At 64.2% G+C, this 20,728-nt stretch overlaps 1 protein-coding gene across 1 annotated transcript in view; it reads left to right on the forward strand.

Moving 5' to 3' along the window:
• GLIS2 (GLIS family zinc finger 2) overlaps positions 1 to 20,728 on the forward strand; it is a 34,454-nt gene that overhangs the window by 3,592 nt on the left and 10,134 nt on the right. The gene's annotated exons all lie outside the window — the stretch shown is intronic.

Below are 20,728 nucleotides of genomic sequence, written 5' to 3' on the forward strand. Positions count from 1 at the left end.
GTGGTGCAGCTGGTCGGGTGGGAGTGTGTTTGCCTAGCATGGCGTTTGGGTGGCCAGGCAGGAAGAGGAGGGTGACATGGGTGTTTGGGTGGCTTGGTGGGGGAGAGGAGGCTAGTGGGGGCATTTGGGTGGCCAGGTGGGGGAGGGGAGCTTGGTGGGGCCATTTGGGTGGAGGGGAGGCTGGCACAGGCGTTTGCATGGGTGGCAGGTGAATCACCAGAGGTTCCCACCCCCCCGCCTGAGGACCTGCCCCCCTTCTCCGCCAGAGCTCCCCCTCCCCGTGGCTACCAGCCCCCCCAGCCCTGGAGCACCGGGCAGGCAGTCCGCCCCCGCAAGCGCTCTAGTACAGGGCAGGCAGATGGTGCATGCCCCCCCCGCCCCCGGGCTTCCGAGCACAGGGGGGATGGGCGGTGTCCCACAGTCTCCAAGCACAGGGCGGATGGGTGGGCCGGCACATGGCCCCCCAAACAAGGGCACGCAGCCCCAGTGCCTCCAGCCCACCCCCCCAAGCCAGGGCCCCCCAGCGCAGGGCATCCCCAGCCACCCCAGGTCCTGGCCACCCTAACCCCAGCCCCAACCCGCTGCTTCCCTGAAGAGGAACAACCTGCCTGGGCTGGGGCCATTGGGGCCAAGCAGGGAAGGGCAAGCAGGGCTTTGGGGAGGAGCGTGGGTGTGGGCACAGCCTCCCCCAGCCTATGTGATGTGACACACATGGGCATTTGGGTGGCCATGTGGGGAAGGGGAGGGTGAATTGGGTGTTTGGGTGGCCGGGCCAGGGACGGGAGGTTGACATGGTCCATGAACGTTGGCTTTCCCGGGCGATGTCCTGACTCTTCCATGATTGCGTTGCCAGGAAATGCGCCCTAGCAACCTGAACTGCAGGTTCATGACACCTCGCGACGGGGAAGCCGCGTGGTGTGAGTGAGGGACCCCCTGACCGGGTTTGACTGGCATGAGGGCAGGCCAGGAGCTGTGTCAGGCCAGCCCCACTGAGTGCGGACAGGCTTGGCATGTGCTCCACGTCTGCATTGGGATTCTTGTCTCCCTCCATCAACAGGGCCCTGAGTTAGCAGGAGTCCAACTGAGCAGAGCCCAGGCAGAGAGAGAAATCAGCAGTAGGAAGTGCTTGTAACAGGGACCTGCAATCGCTTGTTTGTCCCTAGAACGATCACCCAGGTGTATTGGCCATGCAGAGCCGCAGGCAGGTGTAATTTGGAGGGTGAGGGGCGGGGGGCTCCATATCTGAGGGGGAAAAGGAGGAGACCTTTCTCTGGCAGATGGATTTGAGGAAGCTGGTGGTTCTCTGACTTGGCTCAGGAGCTTGGGGCATTAGAACAAGGGCTGGTGGAGCTGGGGCGGGTGGCAGGGGCAGGTGTGGAAGGCAGAAGGGCAGGATCTAGCGCCACAATGGGCGTGGGGTGGGGTGTCTGGGGCTGATCTCCAGGTGTTGCACGTTGAGAAATGTCAGCTAATAAATCTCCCTCCCCCAGGGGTCTGATATTCAACTTCTCCCTCCCCCTGGGGTCCACCAGCTTCAGCACCCAGAGCCTGGGAGGCGACTGAGTTGGGCCCCAGAGTTTGAACCCTGCCTGTGCTGGAATTGCTAGCGTGAGTTGCCTTTGAGAGCCCCCCTCCCCTGCAGAGCCTCTGTCAAGAGCAGGGCCCTACACTGTCTGGCTGGGGAGAAGGAGCTGCGCTATGAGTTGTTACCACTCCTAGTCCCGTGGCCTGAGGGTGCCAAGTGGCAGTTTGTCCATTGCCATGGTTCAACCCACGGCTGGTTTGCTTTGCTGCCCATGTACTGCAGCATGCTGAGCCCCTTCTCCGGTGGGTCACCTGCCTTCCCGGAGCCTGAGCCGGACCTGCCCACCTTAGAGTCCCTAACCCCTGTGCTGGGGTGAGAACAGCTCTGATCCTGCCCTCAGGCTGCCCCACTTGTGAACTGGACCCTGTCTGCAGCAGGTTCTCCCTCCTTGCGTCTTTCTACCTCCATTCCTCGCGCTCAGGGGAGCCAGAGCTCTCTGCATTTGACTCCTTTCCCAGGGGAAGAGCCACTGGGAAACAAACAGATGGAGCGGAGTGGGCTCTGTGAGCTCTCTGGCCCCATCTCTGCCCTGGGCTCCCTTCTACCCACAGCCCAAGGGAGCCCCCTTGCTCACCTACCCCAGGCGCAGGCTCTCTATCCCAAGACCCCGAGGTAGAGCCTCCCTGCACATCCTGGCTTGCTTGTATCCCCAGGTGCCTACCTTGCAAAGCCCGGGGAGACCCCAGCCTGTCCCATGACTGCGGGCCCATCCAGGGAGCCATGTGATGTGACTCAGCTGAGCGTGTGCTTTGCCACTCCTGGAACTGCCCGGAACTGTGCATTCATTCCCGGCAGGGGGGCAGTAACTGGCTGGCGGAGCCTTTCCCACACTGAAGCCTCAGCGCCGGACCTGTCCTCCGGCCCTCCCACGGTGCTTTGGGGCGGGGGAGGGGGGGAGAGGGGGCTGCCTGCAAAAGGCCTAGCCCCTGGCATTTCCCAGGGCAGGGAGCTAGCAGACAGACTGCTGCCCTCGTGAGGCCTCGGCAGACGGCCCCGGTGCCAAGGAGGCTGCGAGCTGCTAAAAGGCTCTCTTGTTTGAAAGGCTTATTTTGCAGCTCAGGCTGTGTCCTGCTCAGCAGCCAAGACGAGCCAATCTGGCTACTGCGTGCCGGGGCTGGGGCCATAGGGAGCAGCCACCCGGCCTCCCGATCAGACCGCCGGCTGCCAGCCTAGTGCCCGGCTGGCCCCCTAGGTAGGACACCCTGGTGGCTGAGGAGAGAAGGGCTCCCACTCTTCCCTCTGCGCAGGGCCTGTCTTGGGTTAGGAAGGGAAGAAGGGTCTGCAAGGCGTGTCCTGGAGGGGGAGGGGCATGAGAGGAGGTGACAGTCCCAGCGTGGGACCCATATAGCGCAGGAGTATTCACAGTAACCCACTGGATGGCAGTAGTGCCCATTGTGCCAGGCGCTTCCCAGTTAAAGACCGACCCTGCCCACCGAGCCAGTCAGACAGAGGAAGGGTTCTCACCCTACTGGCCAGGTGGGGAATTGAAGCCTGCTGAGACGAAGGGACTTGCTCAGAGTCCCCCAGGGAGCCTGTAGCACAGCTGGGAACAGGACACAGCTCTCCTGGGTTGCCGTCCAGCCATCCTCCCTCTGTACGTGCCAGGGACACTCTGCCCTTGGACTGGCCGCTGCGGGAGCCCCAGCTCCAGCCAGCCTGCAGATGCGAGGTGCACGCACTGGGAGCCAGGCCACCCCGGCGGCTGGCATCACTCTGAACAGCCCGGGGATGTGACGGGGACATTCCCCAACAGCGTTCAGATGCTTCCTTTCCCAGCACCGGCGAGATTCTCCCCAGTGTACTGGAAACACCTTGCACCTCCTGTTGCAGCCTCTCCCCTCCCCCAGCCACCCTGGAGAGGGTCTGGCCCATCCGTGGGCCAGCCAGAGCTGTTCTAACAGCATTGCAGGAGGGGTTCAGTGGGGTGGGACTCGACCGTGTCTGGCAACCCCTGATGAAACTCCTGTGGACACATGAGGAAAAGGAGGAGCAGGACGCTGTCAGGTTCAATAGCCGGCCACGCCACATTGACAGGCCCACATTTGCTTTTTCCAAGATGGTCAGGGAGGCAACCCCATGCTCTGAGTGTCCCTAAACCTTCCACTGCCAGAATCTGGGAGTGGATGACAGGGGATGGATCACGTGATAATTGCCCTGTTTTGTTCACTCCCTCAGAAGCACCTGGCACCAGCCACTGTAAGAAGAGAGGGTACTGGGCTGGATGGACCACTGGTCGGACCCCTGTATGGCCGTTCTTACCTTCTTGTGGTCAACCCTCTCCCTTGGTCGTAATTCTCCTGCTCCCCTGTCACCCAGTCTTCCCAGGAAAGCCGAGGGGATAAGGCCTGACTTTCTAATGGAAAAAACAAACAGCAACCCAACTGACCCTTTTAGGCTGCTGCTCCCCAACAGAAAGACTGGCCTGGACCCATCCCGCCTCAGGGCAGCTGCTAGAAGTACTATTTGGCTGAGCCACGCTGCCTCCTCATCTGGGCAGCGTATTCCACAGCATCCGTGTGGCCTCTTAGAGCTCTGGGTTCGGTTCCTGCCGCTGCCCTCCTGCACTGTGGGAAGGGGGTTCTAGCTCCACCAGGCCCACGCAGCCCCAGCACCTCTCTGGATGCTGATTTTGGCATCACTGGTGGGATGCACGCTGCCCCTCTCACTTCTACAGGGCCGCCCATTCAGGCCTCCAGCCCTCACCTTTCTCAGGGCAGGATCCTATGAACTCCAGACCAAGCCCGAGGCTGCAGGCCCTTGGGACGCTCCATGATCCCCTCCATAGGTCTGAGTTCAGTGCAGCACCCGCTGTCCCGTTCTGCCAGGGCAGGGCCAGCCAGTGCCCAGCCAGAGCTCCTAAGGCAAAGTACTGTTTCCTCAGAACGAAAGTGCCTAAAACACTGGAGCCCACTGAGCAGCATCTGGGCGGGCCTGGCTGGTCTCCTGCAGGGCTGTTTCTGGTCCCAGCCTCCTGCCTCTCTGTGAGTCACCCTCTCCCCAGGCCAGGCTGTTCTACTGCTCAGGGCCCTTTGTCTGCTGAACCAGGTCAAACCAGGCCGGGGGCTGTTTCCAGGGGCGGAGGAGCTGCTTCAGCTGTTACCTGCTTTGTTCCACTCCTGGGGCTTTGCATTAATTAGACCCCTCACCCCCCGACCCCCCCACACACATGGTGGTGCCTGCAGGAAGCCTCCGTTATGTGACTCATTTAGCCAGGAATACAATCTCTGCCAGCCCAGCAGTCCATGGACAGTGTTAACACAACCGGCCTTTTCCATGTGTCCATCGCGGGTGCTGGCCCTGCAGGGGTCCCTCAGCTCCTCCACCCCAACAGAGAAGCAGGGGAAAGCGCTGGGGTAAAGGGTTCCATTCCTATCCCTTTCCCCCCATCCCTTTTCCCTCCCAGAGCAGCCTGCATGTGAGAACACTGCATTCCCCGGCCACCCTCATCTTCCCCTGAACTCCCTCAGCTCCCGCCTGCGTGGGCTCCCTGGGCCAGGCTGATGTGTCGCCATGAGACAAGGGGCACAGTGCAGCCAGGCTGGGGCATGGCGAGATCATCTGGGTTACCCAGTATCCAGCTGATTTCCAGGGGTGCAACCCCCCAACCCCCCCCAACAGAGCCTGCAGGCTCTGTCCCCAGCACTGCAGGGAGGCTGGCACGTGGAGCTGGTGTATCCCATGCCTGGTGCCAGACCCTGCTTCCCATTTCTGCGTCCACCTCCCCTCCCCACTCCCGGTCTGTTCCCCATCCCAGTGCCCTATCCGGCCAGCCCAGCAGGGCTGTGCAGCAGGTGCCCGGCCACAGCTGGTATGTTCAATCCAGCCTGGAGCAGATGGGCTTGTGGCTCCAGGAGCATCTCTCAGTACCCAGGCACTAGGGGCCCAGGTCTCCTCTCTCACAGGGGTCCATGGAACGGGCATGGTTTTTATCCTCATCTCCAGAGGGGTGGTGGCTGGGCTCCCCTTGGCTGCTGCCCGGGCTACGGGCTTGACCCGAGCGTCATCCATCCATCTTCATCCACGCTGACCTTGCTGTTAGCCTGCCGCGGGCCATTGCAAGTGCTGCCAGGCAGCTGGGGCATTTCAGGGCCTATCGCTCTGCTTGCGTGTGTTTGTGTGGGCGGAGGCTGCTCTGGTGGGGCGCAGGGTCGGCTTTGGTCTGTGCCCCACTCTCTCCCCTGGATACATGGCAAAGTTGGTTCTTTTTCCAGCCAGCTGCTTTGGAGGGAGCCTTGATTCCCTCCCCACTTGCCTGACGGGGCCGCGGGGTGATTTCTTCCTGCCTCTGCCCTGGAGCATGAGGGTGGATTGGACCCTGCTAGGACTCAGAAGTGCCTGCAGAGGCTCCCTGGGAACGGCCAGCCCCTCCCGCTCCAAGCTCTGGCACGGCAGCGCGTATGAGGACAGTCCCTGTGTCTTTTGGCCCTTCCCTGTTTCTCTCCCTTGCTATTTCTGGCTGGCTTCACGACGCAGCTGCGGCTCCACAGACAGCTTGGGGCCGGCCGGCTCCCCGTTGGCAGGAGCCCAGGTGAAGCGTTCAGGATGCTGCTGGCTCGTTCTGGGGACGGGGGGGCAGGGCTGGACGTGCTGCATCTCTCTCGGGATATCTGAGAGAATCATGCCTGTGGAGCTGGCAGATGCTCTGCTGTGGGGCAGCCATGTTTGACCTTGAGCTAAGGGCATGGATGCTGCCCCCCACCGTAGGCTCCAATGGCTCCCCCCACCATGCACCCGGCCCCTGAGCCTGTGGCCAGGCACTGACTAACCTCCACCCCCACCAGGCCGTTGCCTGATGGGACCCAGCTGTGCCCTGGGTCTGCAGCAGCCCCTGGCAGCACTTCAGGGCTGGTGCCACCCCCCACCCCCCGCCAGGCAAATTATCTCCCCTGAGAGCAGACGGGTTTGGGGGCAGCTTGGCCTGCTGCTCCTACCCCCCATATGAGCGGGCAGGGGGGCTGGCTGTCCCCTGCCTGGTGCTTGCGAGCGAGTCGCCCACGAGCGAGGGGCGAGGCTGGGGAGAATGCGGCCTGGAGAGGTCCCAGTCGATGGAGCCAGCACGCAGGAGCGTGTGTGTGTGCGTGTGTGGGTGCGTGTGTGTGTGCGTGTGTGTGCGCGCGCGTGTTTGCGTGTGTGTGTGCGCACGTGTGGGCGCGTGTGTGCGTGTGTGTGCATGCGTGTGTGTGCGTGCATGTGTGTGGGCGCGTGTGGGCGCGTGCGTGTGTGTGTGTGAGTGTGCGCGTGCGCGTGTGTGCGTGTGCGTATGCATGCGCGTGTGTGCGTGCGTGCATGTGTGTGCGTGTGTGTGTGTGTGCACGGGGGGGCAGTGGAGATCCAGGCAGCTGGTAGGGAAAGTGAGGCAGGCGCACTGCTAGTGACGAGGCAGACAGGGTGAGAAGAGAGCCCACCTGAGCTTCTCTCTAACGATGCTAAGCCCCCACGGCAGGTGGGGGGCTCCCTACCACTCTGGTAGCTCGCTGGGGGCGGGAAGGCAGCACCGACCATCCCCTCACCGGGGCAGGTGGCAGCCACTCTCGCTGGCAATCCGGCAGAGACGCTGGGGCCCAGTTTGTATCACTCTGTCTTTAGCTCCTGCAAGAGATGGGCCTACGGCCTGTGCCTGCTGCAGCTGCGGGCCAGAGAGGGGGGAAGGTGCAATCGGCTAGGGTTTGTGGCAAAGCACCCTGTGATGCGCCCGCACTGGCTCTGTGGGTCAGTGGGAGCCTGCCATGAAGCTGGGGGGAGGGGGAGCTCGTAGGGGAAGCACTGGTTTTAACCCACGTGGGGCCTGCCTGCATACGATCCCTGTGGAGGAGGTGCCAGGCCGTCCCGCGAGGGGCAGGAGGGGCAGGATGGCAGGAGATGGCTGTAGCCTCCCAGGATGGTGATTGGGATCTGCCTAGCAAAGGGTCCTGCCCTATGGCCCTCTGGGTCACCACGCCCTGGCCCCTTGGGCCGCTGGACAGAAGTGAGTGGGTATGAAGGTGGCAGGGCACGGCCAGGCCCAGGAGAAGGCCAGTGGGGGTGGAACTGCTCCCCGATCCCCCTCTTTTGCACCTGCATTTCAGAGTAGGGCGCGGGGTCAGCAACTGCCTGGCTCAGTGGGCTCAGCCTGCGCTGGCTGGCATGTTCTGGTAGCTCCCGCAATGCACTTTTAGGGGTTTCCCAAGGGTCCAGGGTGACTCCCTACCACCTGCTCATGGAGCTGGGCCTACCAGGGGAACCTGCCAGCTGCTGGCACCACGGGTGCTCTGCTCCGGGTTCCACGAGCCCTGCTCTTTCCCAGGGCAGGCCAGCAACCTACACAGCCCACCCGAGTGCCCCTCCCTTGGCTCCTGGATGTGCACGCCCGCCCGCTGCACCCCACTTCTCCACTTTCCCCTCAGTTCACCATGCACCTGAGCTCGGTGGAGATGGGAGGTTGAGTTAACAGAGCCCGAGATAAAGGGTCAAATGAAAGCAAGCGCACAGACTGCGGGCCTGGTTCCAGGGTAAAGAAAAGTGTCAGCCATAACGCAGCCTGTGCTTGTTACCAGGTGACTTTCCTGGCTAAGTCAGGCCTTGCAGTGCCTGTCCAGTCCAGAGAGCCTGGATCCCCCCTTCATGCGCCCCCGCACGGGCAGAGCGGCTCCTCCCCTCCCAGATAGCAACTTGGGCGAGTTCTGCTGCCTTTACGCAGTCCCAGGCCATCGGTTTTTAGTCCCCCGCAGAGAACCCTCCGGGGTTGCTTTGTCTTTGGGGAGGCTCAGGGCTCCACCCTGTTGTTTTCAGCATTGACGGGCTCAGGGCTGCGACCTGCCTCCCCCAGGCGATGGGCTCACTATCACCATTTTGCAACACAAGATCCTCTGTGTGACATCTCCTCCGTCATTCCCTAGTCGTCAGCTGGGCAGAGACCTCCCCCTGGGCCTGCATCAGCGTATGTGGAGGCGCTGGTCGGGCACATCATTGGCCAGTGGCAGCTCTCGGAGGAAGGGTTAAGGCCTGTCCTGCATCATGGCGTGCAGTCCTGGAAGAGGCAGCATTGCCTAGAAGTCAGAGCACGGGGGATGGAGGGACCTTGATTCTAAGCCCATCTTTGGTGGTGACTTGGGCAGGTCGCTGCGTTGTCTAGGGCCAGTGTGCCCTGCCTGTCCCAGGGTCGGGGGGCTCAGCTGGACGGGGAGTGGAGATCCCTGCGCGAAAGGCACTCTGCCATGGCTACACGCTGCCCTGCCCCTGCGCTGGGTGTCAGCTGGCTCAGAGGGATGTTTGCAGATGGGTGGGGACATGCGGGAATGTGGAGGGGACTCGGGCAGCTGACTTGTGACAGGCATGTGCCCTGGTGATGGTGACCTAGCCTGGGTGTTGCCTCTTGGCTTGCTGATTGTGCAAAGGCCTGGGGGAGGGGCACTTGGAAGGGGCTGGAGGGAAGGACAGTGGGCATTGGCTCTGCAGATACAAGCTGGCAGCCCTGACATCCTGGCTGCTGGCTGGCTCGGGGTGTGTGTTGGGGGGGCTGGCTGGGAAGCCCAGGAGCCATGCACTGGAGAAGGGGGGGAAGGCAGACAGCAAGGGAGTGGCTGGGGGAGTCCCCAGGAAACTTACCACAGCTGCCCTGCCCTTGAAGGGGTTACGAGGGTCTCTCCTCCTGCACAATGCCCAGCCTCCCCAGGGCTGGCACATGGTCTCAGCTCTCTTGGCCTCCCCCACCTTTGGGAACACTCTAGACACTGCTGCCCATCCATACGTGTCAGAGCTGGTGCCCAGAGTTGGGTAGCTGGGTCCCAGGCTGTCCCTCCCCCAACAGAGCCAGCCGGCCTGGGGGAAGCTGCTGCCAGCTTCGCTTGGCTCCAATTCGGTGTTCGTGGAGTCGTAGCTGGGCCGTGTGGTGAGGTCAGGCTGGACTGCAAAGAGAGACTCTCATTCCATGGCATCTTCTGCAGCCCCCCTCTGTTCCCAGCCAGACACGCCCTGCAGAGAGGGGTGCTTGCTGCCCAGCGTGCTCCTGCCAGGGGGCATGGAGGGAACCGGCCAGCAAAGCAGTCCTCAGTGCACTAGGAACCTGGTGATAACATCTGTCTTAATGGCCCAGCAAAACCAGAACTCCTGCTCCTCTCCCATGTGCCCAAGAGCAAGCAGTGCTGTGCAGCCCTTTGACTCCCCCTGGCCCCGCAGCTTGGGCAGCAGGGGGAGGCAGTCGGCATGCTGGGGTTGTCCTCGGCCACTGGGCAAAGTGGCAGTGCTTTGTAGGACCCAGGAGCAGGCAGGACCCTGCCTTTACACCCCAGCTGTACACCATCGCCTCCTAGTGCCACATGGGGGCTTCTGCACAGCACTGGTTCCTACGGAGAGCCTGCCTGCTGGCCCTGCTGCCCTTGGGTTTGCCCTGATGAATTGTACCCCAGTACTGGGCAGTCCCGCCTGATGGGGCGATCTGATGAGCTCCCAGTCCCTGGGGGCTGGAGCACAGGGAGCCCCTCTGAGACCCAGCGTGGGCACTCCAAACCACAGGCTGCTTCTGAAAACGGTGCCCACCAGGCTAGCGATCTCTGGCCCCGATGCTCTGAGTCGTGGCCCGGAGGGACTCCTGGCTCATGTGCGTGCGATTTCTTCCTGCCCAGTCCCAGCTCAATCGCCTTTGTTTCCTGGGGCGTGGCCTGTAGCCAGTGGGGAGCTCTCATGTCAGGGGAGGCAATGGGGACCCACACAGAGCCCTGTGCTGTATGTGTGTGGGCAGGGTCCGATACTGCTCTCGGTGCCCCGTATGACACCTCTGTGTGGCTACAGCTGGCCTGCACCTAGGCCCATGTAATGGACACACCTGTCTTGGGTCAAACCTGGGCACCAAGGCGCTGCCAGCCTGGAGTGCCCAGAGAGCCACTTTTTGCAAGAGCTGGGGTGTTAGCCAGGGCATGCTGGTTCCTTAGCTTCCCTGTCACTGCCTGCCCTGGGGTGGAGAGTTGCTGTCTGCTGTTAAAACAGCTGCCCTGTCCCAGCCCAGAGGTGGCTGCATTTCAATGGGGGCTGAATTGATTTCTGTACAATCATGATTTTCCCCCAGTGCTTCGGGGAAGACCCCAAAGTGGCAGCCGAGCAGGATTTGGGTCATTGAAGGTGCTGCCAGGCTGCAGACGCTGTTGTCTGCCCTCCCCATCCTCTGTGTTGCCCTCAAAGCCTGCGATCCCCAGCCCTTGTAGACCACATTATGGGCTCACAGAGCAAAGCAGGCATGCAGCTGAGCAGTGGACTGAGCTTGCCAGGGTGCAGGCTCCTGTGGGTGGGTTTGGGTCAGGGAGGATTCAGCGGCCGAGGCTCTCGGATGGAAGTGTTGATTTCCGGGGCAGCCCTGACGAGTGACACCAACTTGCTGGGGGAGCGAGATGCCCATGTTTGGCATGGAAATGCCCGGCCCTCCTCCTCTGTAGCCACTGGTGCATTTCCCTTGAGTAGTGCTGTGATTTCCTGGGGATCACGGCAACTTCCGCATGCTCCCTTGTCTTGGGAGGACCCCTGGAGAGAATCAGTCTGTAGGGCTTCTGGAGAGCCTGCCAACCAAGGGCAGTGCTAGGCTCCATTGCCAACTGCACGGAGGCTGTTGGGTGGCCCAACTCTCCTGACCTGGATCGGAACCGGCAGCCTCAGTCCCCCAGGGCTGGGCCATCCAGCGCCCAGCATTGGCATTTCAAAGCAGCCAGACACAGGGTACAAATGGCTCAGGGGAGGGGCCAGGACACATGGGGGAAGGGACATCTCTCCCCCAGGTGAGTGAACCACTTTAGCACCTGGACTGCCCTGCCTCTGCCACCTGCCCTGTGCCCATGGGCTTGGCACGACCAGACCAGCTTGTGCCATTGCCCCATTTTTACATGCCCGGGTCCCCCTTTATTACATCTGTCTGAAGGAGGGGTGGGATCTCAGGATGCCTGGATCCAAAGCTACCTCTGAACCACAAGTAAAGTGAGTCTGGTCTCACATCACAAAACCCTGCACAATTTCCCACTTTGTTCAGGAGAGTGCCAGGCCGATGGTCACCCACAGAGCTGGGGGGCAGGACATGAACAGCTGGGCATGGTGCCGGTCTGGACTTGAGGGCAGCAGCAGAGCTGGGCGGGGAGCCCAGGGCTGGGCTAGCAGGGGGCTGCGGGTCAGGCATGGGGGGCATCGGCGGGGCTGTGGGGAGCCCAGGGCTGGGTGAGCAGGGGGCTGCGGGTCAGGCGTGGGGGGGCATCAGCAGCACCTAGCCACGCTCTGCCACATGCCGTGCTCTGGGCCCCCCAGTCTGCTCCTGCTGAGGTGGGCATAGCAGGTCGTGGTGTCTGGGGGGCAAGGCGGGGTGGCTCTTGCTGTTCCGGTTCCTCTGGATTCGAGGAAGGTTTGTTCCCAGGAATTTTGTGCTTCAGGGCCAGTTTGGTTTGGCAGCTGCTCGCTCGCTCGGGAGTAGTTTCTTCCGCGGTTCGAAGCCCTTTCCCAGCCAGCGGGCCCCACCCAGGCTGGCTCCCAGTAGCAGCCCAGGAATCTAGGATGAGGCCAGCCAGCTGGGGAGAACGGGTGGGGGAAGGCCCTCGGCTCCCCCTCCCCCTTGCCCCGCGCCTTGCCCTGGCGCGCAGGCTCTGGGCCCCCGGCCAAACCCCAGCCTTTGCTCAGGCCTCCTGTCAGCCTGCCCCTGCTGGGTGGAGCTGGGGCCCCAGTGGGATGGGGCGAGAAAGCCGCCAACGCCTGGACTGGGGGGACTGAGTGGAGCAGCTGGGTCAGGCAGGGTGGGGCTGGGACCGGCCCTGGCAGCGACCTGAGTTCTGTTTCCCCCCCTAGCCAGTTGCCCCCTGTCTACAGGAGCGGCCCCCAGGGCATGCCCTGCCCTTCTCCAGCCAGCCTGTGCTGTCAGCTGTGCCCCCTGCTGGCTCTAGGAAGCTGGGGGGGGGGGCAGGGCGGCTGCAGGGTGTTAATGCAAAGGAGACAAGGAGCAAAGGAGAGGGACGGCTGCTGGGGGAAGGGAGGGCAGGGGCAGTGGGGTGTGGGGAGGAGGACACAGGCAGCGGGGGAGGGGAAAGGAGGGCAGGGGCAGCAGGAAGGTAGGGGGTAGGAAGGCAGGGAAGCATGGGGCAGAGGACAGGGGAGAGGCAGTGGGGGTGTATGGAGGGGCAGGGCAGTGGGGGGCAGAGGCGGGTTGGAGGGGCCATGGGAGGAGGGGGAGGGGTGCAGGGCAGTGGGTGTCCAGCTCACAGCTGGGCCGTCCGGTCACTGCTGCTGCGTGCACTGAGTTCCTAGCAGCCTTTTGGGTGGCTCCCTCCCCAGGGCAACCCCAGTCCCTGGGCCGGCTGCTTCCTGTCCACAGCGGGTTCAAGCCACTTACCCTCGCTGGGATGGGCTCCAGGCTCCGACAGGCCTTGGCTGTCCCCAGCCCAGTGCCCCCAGCCCCCGCTGGTTCCAGGTTGGCACCCAGGGCTGTGCCACCAGAGGCTGATATGGCAGCACTAGGGGTGCAGCCCCTCCCCCATTTGATACCCACGAGGCATGGAGGTGCCCAGCACTGGGATTCCCTGTGCCATCATCCTGCCTGGCTGGCTTGCGGCCCTTGGGAGCCCTTCAGGTATGGGTGCTGGGGGCAGGCTGGGCATTGCCAGTCCTGCCCCCGCTGCCTCCCCAGGGCTGGCAGCAGGGTCCCGCCTGTCCATGGGACTCAAGCCAGGCTCTAAAGGCAGGCTGACATCACCCTTGCCCTGCCCTGCACTTCCCTTGCCCTGCCCTTGCTGTGCCCTGTCCTTGCCCTGTCCTTGCCCTGCGCTGCCCTCGCCCTGCCCTGTCCTCGCTGTGCCCTGCCCTACTCGCGGCACTGGGGCCTAAACCAGGAGCCTCTGAGCGTGAGGGAAATGCAGCCAGCGCCCTGGGGACCATGCCTCTTCTCTTCTCCTGCCTCCTTCAGTTCCCCCCGCCCCATCCCTGCAGTGAGGCAGAATGACAGGCGGGCAGCAGAGGGACCTCACAGAGATGCCCTCTGTGTGTGAGATGAGCGGGCAGACAGATGGACAGGCAGGTGAACGGACGGACCAGCAGGTGGGCAGATGGATAGGCTGTGACAAAATGGGAATATTTTGTAATATTTTGATGAGCCCCGGATTGTGCCTCAGTTTCCCCTATATGTGACATTGTTGCCTTGGGGGTGGCAGAAGGCTGATTGCTCTAAGCGCAGGTGAAGAGACATAACATGGGTGTCGCTTGGTTGTCTGGGTCTTGGTCCCCATATCAGTGGAGCCTCTGACAAGACAATGGCAGATCCAGTTGCCTGCACATTGATACCTGGCAAGCAGGGCCCCCGTCTCTCCACAGTGGGCCGAGCAGCATCGCCCCAGCTCGGGAACAAAGCACTGGGCAGGGCGAGGGAGCTAAGTGCTGGCTGCCTGAGGGAGTCGGGCTTCTCCACCCCCAGCATCTCCTTTGGCTCCCCGTGGGGGAGGGGTTCTGTAGTGCTCTCAGTGGGGGGTCCCCCAGTGCTCTCAGTGGAGCCCCTGGGTGCTGAGTGCTTTTGGAAGTCTGGGCCAAAGAGACTTGCTGGGGGTCCCAGAGCAGGTGGCAGGGCAGGGGCATGATCAGCTGAGCCCCCTTCCTCCCCCCCCGGACTTCACCAGGAGTCCACTCTGCCCTTGGGATACCACAGCCCCCCCTCCCTGCCATGGAGGGGCCGTGGGGAGGGCACATGTATGTGTGCTGGGAATTGGGGGAAGGGAAGGGTGTGTGTGTGGGTGCGGGGGATTGGGGGAGGGGAGGGGTGTGTGCGCAGGGGAAGGGGAGGGGTGTGTACAGTGGAGAGGGGTGGGGGTGGCTATGTTCAGTGGATGGGGAGGGTAGGGGTGTGTGCAGGGGATGGGGAGAGGGGATGGGTGTGGGCAGGGGAGGGTTTGTTCAGTGGATGGGGAGAGGAGGTGTGTGTGCAGGGGGTTGGAGAGGGTAGGGGTGTGTGTGCAAGGGAGAGGGGTGGGGGCAGGGTGTGTTCAGTGGATGGGGGAGGGGGAGGGGTGTGCGCAGGGGAGGGTTTGTTCAGTGGATGGGGAGAGGAGATGTGTGTGCAGGGGGTTGGAGAGGGTGGGGTGTGCGCAGGGGAAGGGGAGGGCTGTGTGTGCAAGGGAGAGGGGTGGATGAGGGTGTGTTCAGTGGATGGGGGAGGGGTGTGTGTGTGCAGGGGATGGGGAGAGGTGTGCACAGGGGAAGGGGAGTAGGGCAGGGGTGTGTGCAGGGGTTGGGGAGGCGAGGGAGTATGCAGGGGAGAGTGGGAGGGGTGTGCGCATGGGGAGGGTGTGTTCAATGGATGGGGGAGAGGTGTGTGTGTGCAGGGAATGGGGAGGGTGTGCACAGGGGAAGGAGAGTGGGGGAGGGAGTACGCAGGGAAGATGGGGAGGGGTGTGCATAGGGGAGAGGGGTGGGGCGAGGGTTTGTTCAGTGGATGGGGAGAGAGGAGGGGGGTGTGTGCAGGGGATGGGGAGGGGAGGTGGTGTGAGGGGACAGGAGCGTGTCTGGAGCACAGGGTGTGGGGTGCACTGGCTGGCTGGGGGGCACTGGGGCTGGCTGGTATGTGTGGCAACGAGCCCCCAGCCCAGCCCCCTGCCCTTATTCTGGCGCCTCCTGCTGGCCCGAGTGCCCAGGTCAGTGCAGCATGGCTGGCTCCCCTGCATCTCTGCGGGAGCTGGAAGGGCCTGGGAGGAGAGGCCAGGCCAGGCTCCATGGCCCTGCTCAGCCTGCCAGTGCGGGGCTAGTTGGTGCCACCAGGCTTGGCCTGCCCTGCTGACACGTCGCTCAGGAGTCCTGCCTTCCCTGTGAGTTCACCCTGCCCATTGCCAGCCCAGCCAGCTGCCCCCAGTCCTGCCCCACACCCCATGCAACAGCCCCGGCTCCCTGGGCACAGGCTCCATCACTCCGTCTGGAAGACAGGGGCCAGGGGGGAGGGGCTGCGTCTCCCCCTTGCTGCCCCTGCTCAGCTCAGCGCTCAGCCCCCTCCCCTGGCCTGTCCTCGCCCCCCACGCAGGGCTAGGAGGTGCTTTGCATTCCAGAGCGTCTGAGCTTGGCCTGGCTGGGTGCCAGCATGGGGGGGTGCCTGGGCGCGGGGGCAGGGACAGGCCTGCTCGAGCCAGGCAGAGCCAGGGAACAGGTGCCACACGGGCACGGCTGGCAGGCACTCTAGCCCAGGAAGGGGAGAAGGAGGCTGGTGGGGGGAGAGGACGTGCAGGGGGGAGCAAGGGCTGGCCCCGGCTCCGCGGAAGTGTCTGCTTCCTGCTTGCCAGCCCCGGGCTCGCTGGAGAGGAAAGAGCCCCCCATTCATGCACCAGGCGCTGGGCTGCAGCTGCAGGCAGGGTGGGGGGCTGGCGCGGGGCCTGCCGGAGGGTCAGGAGCAGAACAAAAACAAACCTGGCCCACCGCCGGGGGACACTGCAGGGAGTGCTTCCCCCCACCCCAGTGCCACGCTGGCAGGGCCTGGCACAGAGCCCAGGCCTGCCCCTGGGAGCCCCAGCCCCACCCCCAGCAACCCCCCACAGGGGGCAGTGCCCACTGAGACAGAGCCTGGCTTGAGGGAACAGCACAGGGCCGGGGGGAGGGGGGTAGGAAATTGCTTGAACCTGTAGAAAGCAGGGGACGCCCTAGGATATTTCTGCCCTTGGGGTCCCTGGGGTGCAGGATGGAACCCCCTGGGGTGCCAGTGCTGGGGCGGGGGATGGAGCCCCCCCCCACGGATGTGATGTCAGGAGTGAGGTATGGAGCCCCCCCCCCGGATGGCAGTGCTGGAGGCCTGAAGCTGGCTCTGGTCTGGTCTGGAGGGGCCTGGTGGTGGTCATGGGGGCAGTCCCCGGGAAGGGGAGTGCTCTGATGCTGGCACTGGTCCATCCCTCCAGCCCTGCAGTGGGGAGGGGGCTGCAGAGATGAAGCCTGGCACAGGATGGGGGTCTGTGGAATGTCTTGGAGCCGAGACTGGGGCCCCTGTGGTCCTGGGGGCCCCGTATGGGGGAGCAGCCAGGCCATGTGGGCCTCAGCCAGGCTGTGCTGAGCACAGGGCTGGGCTGGGAGCCGGGCACATCGCACCTGCCCCCTCCCTTCCCCCTGCTGCCTCTCTGCTGCGCCCAGCCAGTGTCCCTGCCCTGCGCTGCACCACCCCCTGCCCAGCCTGACCCCAGGCTGGCGTCATGGCCCCTTCCCCATGCCTGACTCAGGTCCTGGCAGTCCAGGCCTGGCGTGGGTCGCAGAGAGGAGGTGGCGGCAGTAGCAGGCTCCCAAGGGAGGGCGCTAGCGAGCCCTGGGCTCTAGGAGGAGCTGGCTGAGATCACAGCTGAGACAAGCGCCTTATTCTTAGCCAGCTGCAAAACAGACCCTTCGCCAAAGCCAGCATGGGCATCATGCTCTGCATGGCCGGGCAGGGGGTTGGGGGGGGAACGGACGACAGGGCTGGGTGGAGGTGCCAGGGCTGAGACAGCAGGGGCTGTGGGTTGGGATTGAGGGGCACCGACAGAGCTGGGGCGGGGGGGGTGGGGTGTAGCAGGCCTGGTGTGTACACAGCACCCTGCATTGTCCAGTCCCTGCTGGGCGGGGGTGAGCACGCTTTCTGGAGGCGGGCAATGGGGGCTGGAGGTGGGGCTGGATGGCCGTGGAGGGGCACTGCAGGGCTGGCCCAGTGGGTGCAGCAGGGATGAACTGAGGCAGCTGAAGAGGCAGCGTTGCTGCAGAGCCGGGGGAGCTGGCTGTGGGCACCAGGGGGCTGGGGCAGGGCCGGGTACGGGCATTGTGGAGCTAGGGCGGTCCGGGTGTGGGCACTGTGGGGCTGGAGCAGGGCCGGGCACGGGCACTGTGGGGCTAGGGCAGTCCGGATGTTGGCACTGTGGGGCTGGGGCAGGGCCGGGTTCGGGCACTGTGGGGCTAGGGCGGTCCGGGTGTGGGCACTGTGGGGCTGGAGCAGGGCCGGGCACGGGCACTGTGGGGCTAGGGCAGTCCGGATGTTGGGCACTGTGGGGCTGGGGCAGGGCCGGACGCGGGCACTGTGGGGCACTGTGGGGCTAGAGCAGTCTGGGCGCGGGCACTGTGGGGGCCTCTGGCACATTTCCTGCTGGCCTGCTGTAGGCAGCGCAGAGTGTGGGGCCGCTCACTCCCAGAAAGGGGTCTGCAGGGCCGAGCGCATCCCATGCAGAGGGAGGCAAAGTGGGTGGGGGCTGGGCGTCTCGCTCTCGGATCTGCTGGCGTTGGCAGACGTCGAGGCAGTGGCAGGACGAGAAGCCCCTGGGCTGGGTGATGGGCACCTGCCCGTGATGCCCCTGCTCTCACAGGTGGTGGGCACCAGATGGGTGATGTCCCTCCCTTGCCAAGGAAAAGTACCCAGCACCCTGCCTGAGCTGCCCGAGGCCTGGGCGGGGCCAGCCATGGAGCTGCCTGGGGTCTCACTGCAGCATAGGCACCTCTGGGATCAGGCTGTGTGGGGTGCTGGGGGCCCTCGGAGCACTGCCCCCTCCTCATCACTGTCCCCATGGCCAGGTGGCGAAACTGAGTCACGGGGCGGGGGTGAAGTGCGTGGGCGGGCCAGGGCAAGGTGCCCCGGCAGGAAGCAGGCAGGAAGTGAGCCAGGCCTGGTGTCCACGGAGGATCCCAGGATGGCAGCACAGGGCCTGCCTGGCCGGGTTCACAAGGAACCAGCTAGCAGACGGCTGGCGGCCCGCCAGATCCCCTCCCCTGCCCCAGGGAGAGGCCCCAGGGAGAGGCCCCCGGGCAGGGCAGGGCAGTCCAAGGAGGGAGGCCGTGAATGCAGCTGGAGCCTTCCCAGGCTCTTAACTGCGGGAGATAAATATTTACTTCCTTCCGCCCCCTTCCCTGTGCCCAGCGCAGCCAGACAGGGGGCCACAGGCTGGCTGGATGGCGCGGGGGGGAAGGGTGTCCCTGCCCACTGCAGCGGGGCGCCCCCAGCCAGGAGCAGGGAGAGCCCAGCAGCCCTTTGGGGGCTGTTGAGGATCGGGGGGGGGGGGGCTCGGTCTGCTGGCTGGGCCTGGGCTGAGCCAAAGCTGCCAAGTGGGAAGGGGCGCAGGGCCTTGGGGCACTGGCTGCCAGACCCCAGCCAGGCTCTGGGGCGCCTAGGCTCGGCACAAACCTCATGGTGCCCAGCAGGGCCAGCCTGGCCTGAGCTGAGCAGCTCTGGGCTGGCTCTGGCGTGGGCTGGGGCTGGCAGGCAGGGGGCAGAGTGGGGCTGGCTGTGGAGTGGGCGTCTCTCGTGCATGGGAACCTCGTGCTGGGGACGGTGCCCCCCAGGTCTGGGTCTGCCCATCCCCCACCCCTAACCCCCCGCAACCCTTCAACCTAGCAGTGTACCTGGCCCCATGCTGCCCACACACTCCCTAGTCCTGTGCTGCCCCCCCCTCCCACTCCCCAGCCCCATGCTGCCCCCCTACTACCTGGTCCTGTGCAGCCCTCCCCCACCCCCATTCTCTGGCCCCAGGCTGCCTCCCAGGCTGCCCAGCCCCCTGCTGCCCCCCTGCTCTCTGACCCCCTGATCCCTCCTCCCATACACTCCGCAGCCCTGTGCCCCCCATACTCCCCAGTCCCATGCTGCCCTCCCCACTATCTGGTCCTGTGCAGCCCCTCCCCCCATGCTCCCCAGCCCCAGGCTTCCTCCCACATTGCCTGGCCCCAGGCACCCTCTCCCCTCCGCTCTCTGGCCCCCTGCTGCCCCCCAAGCCTGCCTAGCTGAATCCCCTCCTGGCTCCAGCAGCTTCGGGCTGGTGGTGATGGGAAAGCGCCTGCAGTCCCCGGCTAGCCCAGCTCTGGGCTCCCCACATGGTCAGCACAGGCCTGGTTCAGACTCCCTGGCCTTCCCTGCCCAGAGCCCTAGGCTGTGGGAGTTTGTCCCCCCAGAGCAGGCTGAGCTCCACGTTTGCAGGCTCCATGGTGTGTTGTAATCTTCCCCTGGATGGCAGGAGCAGCAAGGCCAAGGGCAGGCTCCTGCCCCAGCTGTCAGAGCTTTGCCTCCTGCAGCATGGCTCCGCCGAGGATCTCAAAGCACCTGACAACCCCAGGGGGCTGCGGGTTGGGAGTGAGGGGCATCAGCAGATGCTTGCCCAGATCCCCTCCACATTGGGCCTGGCATTGCCCTGGCATCTGTGGGCACCGCATAGGCCTGAGTAACCGCACCAAGCAGAGGGGCCAGCATGTGACTGGTGTATGTGGGCCCCACCCTGGCCTGGGCCCCACCCTGCAGAGCCCTGCGACTCCTGGCACTGCCTCCTGAGCTGTGGCTGCTGCAGGCAGAGGGGAAACAGCTGCTTGTAATTCCAGACGGGTCACTGTGCTGGGGGGGCTGCAGCCCGGCTCTGGACCAGCTAAGCCAGTTCTGCCGGCTGCCTCTGGCCCTGTCCTCCCCTCCCCACCTGGCAGGCTGGGCGAACCCAGCCCCTGCCTGATGGCTCCTCACTGATCATAGGACCCGCTTCCCCCTCCCCACCCCCCTCCGGCTCAGTGGAGCGGGCATGGGGCTCCATGGAAAATGTAGGGCTGAGTTCTGAGCCAGGCCAGGGGAGGAGCAGGAGCCCGGCCTCTCCAGCGCAGCCAGGGTGGTGAGAAGCTGCCGGGACTCTGCCCACAGGGGGTGGGGGGAGCTTATGGGGGGTGGGGGGGCACTGGGCACTGTGCAGGGGAGAAAGCTGGTCAGGGTGGGTGGCAGAGGCAGTGTCTTGGCACCTATTGCACCTGCCTTTCAGCTCTGGAGGTCTGGTGAAAATGGGATTCAAGGGGCCCCAGGATTGGGCTAGCAGGGGGCTGCAGGCCGAGAGGGAGGCGCACCAGCAGAGCGGGGGGTGGGGAGGGGGCGGAGGCCTGCCTGCAGTGTCCTACTTTTGTACATAGAACTGTTCCTTCTCCAGAATCTGCCCTTTCATTTCTCAGCCCCCTGTGAAGAGCAGGCCTGGCGGCAAGTTTTGGGAGGGCTCCTGGTGGCAGGTTGGAGGGGCTCCTGGTGGCAGGATTTCTGGCTCTTGGCAGCGGGTTGGGGCAGGGTGCTGGGACAGTTTGTACAGTGGGGGTGCTGAGAGCTAATGACCCAAACTGTAAACCCTGTGTCTGATGGAAACCACTTCAAGTTGTGGGGTGCTGCAGCACCCCCAGTTCCAGCACCTATCGGTTGGGGGGTTCTTGGCAGCAGGATGGGGGAGCCTG

The sequence above is a fragment of the Lepidochelys kempii genome, chromosome 10 (assembly GCF_965140285.1).
Source record: "Lepidochelys kempii isolate rLepKem1 chromosome 10, rLepKem1.hap1, whole genome shotgun sequence".
NCBI classification, from domain to species: domain Eukaryota; kingdom Metazoa; phylum Chordata; order Testudines; family Cheloniidae; genus Lepidochelys; species Lepidochelys kempii.